The following is a 5,910-nucleotide window of genomic DNA, read 5'->3' as shown; positions in this document are numbered from 1 at the left end:
ATCACTTTAGTTTTGTGTATTTCACTGCACACAAATTATATTTCAATAAAATTCATTAAAAATCAAATAATATTTTAGCTTAACTAGTAAAGAATTCTATCTTGAGCACTATGCTTTTTTAAGACCTATCTTTATGAGATCAAATTGACAACAGTAACTCAAAAGGTTGAATAGGAAACTTAGGGGAGAGAAAGTGTATGTTAACAGGTAAGGATCAACTCAGAAAAGGAAGATGAGAATGGCTGCACAACTTGAAGAATGTAATCAATGTCGCTGAAATGCACACGTTGAAACTTGAATTGGTGTATGCTTTTACTGTGTATATTCTCAACAACAACAAAATAAATCATTTTAAAAAATAAGAAAACTATGGAGCACAGTTCTGTGGCATACATGGGGTCTCCATGAATTGGTCAACTCAACAACTGGACCAGTATGTGTCAAACACTGTTCTAGGCACTGGGGACTCAGAAATGGGTAAGACAAGCTCACTATCTATTTGGGAAACAAGCTACATGCTGGGAAAGACAGAATGAACTTCACTAGACCCTGGTTATGGAAAAAGTGAATGCTACAGATGGCCAGAGTACCCAGAAGTCTTTGGGAGAGCTACAGCTGGTAGACTTCCTGAAGGAGGAGGGATTAGGCTGATCCAGGAGGAAGGGGAGGAGTCAGAATGATGGAGAGAGGAGCCAGAGAGAGAGAAATTAATGTATGAGGACAGAAATCCTGGAGGCCAGCTCTGAAGAGGGTCTGTGGGGTGAGAGATGAGGCTAAAGGTTAAGATCAAGGAGTGTGTGAACAGTGGGGAGGTTTGGTAAGAGTATAGTCCATGCTGTTGGTGCCCCCATATCCCCTTGGGTCTTTCCAGTGCCAGCATCTGAATCTCTGTCTAAGGTTTTCTTTGATGTCCAAAGCCCCCAGTCCCTTCTGCCCATAGACCAGACAGACAAGGACCACTACCAATACTAGTTGCTATTAAGTCAATTCTGATTCATTGTGACCACATGTATATGTCAGACCAGAAATGCACCACACAGGGTTTTCAGTGGCTGATTTTTCAGAAGCAGATCACCAGGCTTTTTATCCGAGGTACTTGCGGGTAGACTTGAACTGATAACCTTTTGGTTAGCGGCTGAGCATAGTAACCATCGACACCCCCCACCCAGTGACTCCAATAGGTCAAAAGTTCTGGACAATAATTAGCACTTCCTAGGTGCAGCCCTCAACTTATGATTGACAGGAGTGGATGTGTAAATACTGCAGATCCCTCACACCTTGAGGAGGTGGGTAACTCTGAGATGTGGGTCCTACAGTGGCTCCCAGAGTCCCCAGCAGGATTAAGCTCCAAGTGCCCACACTGGTAACTTGTTTGACAATATTCCTTTTGTTACCTGCTTCCCCTACTTCCTTACTGAGATTACCTTCTAAATAAAATATTGCACTCAAATGTTTGTCCAACAGTCTAATTCTGGAGAAATCAAACTTAACACACTGTTTTGGTTCTCTACTGCTGCTAAAACAGAAAACAACACAAATGGATGGCTTGAACAAAGTGATTTATTCTCTTACATTTCAGGAGGCTGGAAGTCCGAGTTTAAAGTGCCAGGTCTAAGGGCTGGGTAGAAGGCCCTTTGACTTTGGGTTTCAGCTCTGCTTCTTGTTCCTGGCCCACTGAAGCTGGAGGCTTCTCTTCAGTCAGGTAGCTGCTGGCTGCTGAGGCTGACAAAGCCAAAGTTGATAATTAAAATGGCACAGTCCCAAGATTATTAAGCAACATGGCAGGTCACTAGTTCAAGTTTAGAAACAGTCCTAAGATCAGCAGGCAATATGACAGGCTGCTGAATGAAGACTTGGCTATGTACAGTGTCCAAATGTGCCAAAAAGCTCCAGACCTCTATCAAAGCTGCTGCTTATATACTGGAAACAGACCACATCCCTAAGGCAGCTACTCAGCTGTACACAATAGATTCCACCATGGAGTAGATTACCAGTCTCATCATAGGGAACACTACACCAGCTGCCCAGCCACTAACCAGGCCCAGCCAAGTTGACACATAACCTTAACTACCACATACTATCAACATGATTCTGTCATAAGTACAATAGAAATTGCCAGCAGGAGGAGTTCAGCAACTGACAGTTTATCCAGCTCATCCCTCATCATAGCAGCCCAATGTGGCCACAGACGTGTGGTTGGAGGAGGTAAACTCAGTCCTATCAGAGGGGACCTGGGAACTTTCCCAACCACCCTGCCTGCTCCTCTCCAATGAACTAGCCCACCCCTAGTTCTCCCAGAGAAAATCACTATGACCTAGCCCTCTGAGGGGCTTACTCAGTCTCTCCAGCCTGTTGTTGTTGTGGCACCTGATATATCTATCTGGAAACTTCGAGGGGCCCAGGAATAAAATCCCTTCCTAGCCTTCTCCTCCCCTCCCACTCTTGACCTCCATGAAGTGTTTCAAGACTTGTTTCTGTTCTCTCCCTTGAGGTTTTCCAACTCTGTTGTATGCAAAGGCTTGGACTTGCCAAGAGTCCCACCTGGAAAGAGGCTTAGAGAGCCCCAGGCCAACCCCATAAGCCCTCCCTGGGTCCCTCATCACTCTCTGACCTTCAGTCACCCTGTGCTGGCTCAGCCAGCTCAGCCTGGAACATTGTCTTGTTGGACACCCCCAGGATGGGGCCAGCCCTTGTCTGGGCCTGGGCAAGTGGTGACATCTAGGCAAGGTGGACAAAGGCTCCCTCTTGGGACATCTTACTATGGGTTAGGGGGACAAGGACAACTTCAGGGGAATACAACCCTTCCATATATATATATATATATATATATATATATATATATATATATATATATATATTGTTGTTAGGTGCGATGGAGTCAACTTCAACTCACAGTGACCCTATAGAACAGAGTAGAACTACCCTATAGGGTTTCCAAGGCTGTAATGTTTATGGGAGCAGATCACCAGGTCTTTTCCTCTGTGGAGCAGCCAGTAGGTTCAAACTGCCGACCTTTCAGCTGGCAGCCAAGTGCTTAGTCATTGTACCACCAAAAAAAAAAAAAAATCAAACTCACTGCCATCGAATCAATTCCAACTCATAGCAGCCCCCATTGGGTTTCCAAGGTAGTAAACCTTTATGGGAGTAGCTCCCCCAGTCTTCCTTCCACAGAGTGGCTAATGGGTTTGAACCTCCAACCTTCTACTTAGCAGTCAAAAATGCCTTGGGCACTGCACTATCAGTGCTCCTTAAAAACACACCAGAACTGTCAAAAGCACATGGAATCAGCTAGTAAACTACGAAACCCAAGCCACAGTTCTATGTGTTTATGATGAGAAAATTGCAAGTGACTTATCAAAATAAATAAATAAATTTTAAAATCTGTGAGCTTGGGAGAGGTTGGCTAGACTTACTGGTATGCCAGGGACAATACAATGACACTCTGCTGTCTCAGGACTATGAGCAAGTGGCACACGTGGATTAACTCCTTCCCCCATATTCTTCTGTTGTTACATGCCATCGAGTCGGACCCAACTCATAGCGACTCATCCTTGGGTTTCTGAGGCAGTTCTAGTTCTGCTTTATCTATTGTCTTAGGCCGGGCTCCACAAAAGAAGACCTGAGACAAGGTTTAAAAACAAGGAGTTTATATGAAAGTTGTTCTTAGGAAGCACTAGTAGGGGAGTGGAGATATGAGACAGGATGGGAGCCAATCAGGATACATTGGTGAGTAAGCTGATACTGTGGGCTGATCAAAAACCCACCACTATAAAGTGGATTCCAACTCACAGTGACCCTATAGGACAGAGTAGAACTGCCCCATAGGGTTCCAAGGCTATAACTTTTATGGAAATGGATAGCCAGGTCTTTTCTCCCGTGGAGTGGCTGGCTGGTGGGTATGAACAACTGACTTTTCACTTAGCAGCTGAGTGTTTTAACCACTGCAACAAGTTCTAGGATTGTGCATAGAGCATGCCTCATACTTGTCCCACCAGAAGAGTGAGAAAGCAATCAGTCATTGGTTGGTTTAAAATCCAAGGATGTTGACCCCTCTAGCACTTTTGTTACGCAAATCCCAGCAGCCAGAGAAGGCCATCCAGAAAGGGACAGAGGTGTGGAAGAAGCCACAGAATCAGCTGACCAGTAGCAGTGCCGAAAGGACTTGGAGTGAAGCATCAGCAGCACCTGCTACCCCTGTGGGGAAAAGAGTGGGACTTCCGTGCTCCCTGCAGGCTCACCCAGCTCTGGAATTACTCCCAGCATCCCCTAAAGCAAAGGCTATGGAACTTTTCCTGTATAAGTGGCACCTTCATTCTGCTCCCTGAGGTCATCATGCAGTAGAAGGAGGGGCCCTTTTCCCTCTGCTCAGCACCAGGATGATTATCCAGCCTTGCCCACCTTTGGTTTCTGACCTATCCCAAGCTATCTTCTGGCTGCTCTTCCAACAGCACAGGAGAGAGGGACTCATCCCATCCTAGGCCATTACAGGGAAGAAGGAGGCCTAGGAGGAAGCCATTGCCTGTCAGGCCCAAGATCCTAGAGGACGTGGTTCCCCAAAAAGTTCAACATAAAGCTACCACTGTTGTGTGCTGTTGAGTCCATTTTAACTCATGGTGACCATATAGGATAGAGTAGAACTGCCCCATAGGGTTTCCTGGACTGTAATCTTTACAGGAGCAGATCACTAGATCTTTTCTTGTGCAGAGCAGCTGATGGGTTCAAACTACTGGCCTTTGGGTTAGCAGCCAAATGCTTAACCATTGTGTGACCAGGGCTCATCAGAACTACCATATGACCCAGAAAGTCCACTCCTTCTAAAAGATTCAAAAACAGGGACTCAAACAGAAACTTGTACACCAAGGTTCATTGCAAAGTTCATTGCAGCACTATTCATGGTAGCCAAAAGGTAGAAATAACAAAAATGCCCATCCACAGATGAATGGATAAACAAAATGTGGCATATAAATACAATGGAATATTACTCATTTATTAAAAAAAAAAAATTAGTCCTGATCATGCTCCCACATGGATACTACACCTTGAAAACATACTAGGTGAAAGAAGCCAGACATGAAAGGGCAAATAATGTATGATCTCACTTATGTGAAATATCTGTTCTTGTTGTTGTTCAGTGCCGTCGAGTCGTTTCCGACTCATAGCGACCCCATGCACAGCAGAACGAAACACTGCCCGATCCCACGCCAGCCCCACAATCCCTGCTATACTTGAGCCCATCATCGCAGCCACCGTATCAATCCATCTCCTTGAAGGCCTCCCCCTCTTTCGTCGACCTTCCACCCTACCAATGAAATATCTAGAATAGCCAAATAGGAGCTCTGGTAGCATAGTGCCTAAGGCACTTGACTGTTAACCAGAAGGCTGGCAGTTCAAACCCACCAGCCACTCCTCAGAAGGAAAGTTGGGCAATATACTTCCATAGAGATACTGCCTCGGCAACCCAAGGAGGGGTCACTATGAGTCAGGTCCAACTTGATGGCAAACAACAACAGAATAGCCAAATGCATGGAGACAAAAGTTTATTACTGTTAGCAGGGAGTGGGAGGAAATGGGTATGGGGAGTTACTGTTTAAGGAGAATGGAGTTTCTGTTTGGGGTGATGAAATATTTTTGGAAATGTGGTTGCACAGCATGATGAATGTACTTAATTTTCACCGAAAAAAACAGCAATTTTTTTGTTATATATATGTTGTTGTTGTTGTTATGTGCCGTGGAGTCGGCCCCGACTCATAGCGACCCCTCCTTGGGTTTCCGAGGCAGTATCACTGCGGAAGTAGGGTTGCCCAACCTTCCTTCCGAGGAGTGGCTGGTGGGTTTGAACCGCCAGCCTTCTGGTTAGCAGGCAAGTGTCTTAGCCACTATGCTACCAGAGCTGTCCCAATTCGGGGGTGT

The sequence above is a fragment of the Orycteropus afer genome, unplaced genomic scaffold, assembly GCF_000298275.1.
Source record: "Orycteropus afer afer isolate SDZICR_OR568_19922 unplaced genomic scaffold, OryAfe1.0 scaffold00009, whole genome shotgun sequence".
Classification (NCBI taxonomy): domain Eukaryota; kingdom Metazoa; phylum Chordata; class Mammalia; order Tubulidentata; family Orycteropodidae; genus Orycteropus; species Orycteropus afer.
This window is presented reverse-complemented; position numbering follows the sequence as displayed.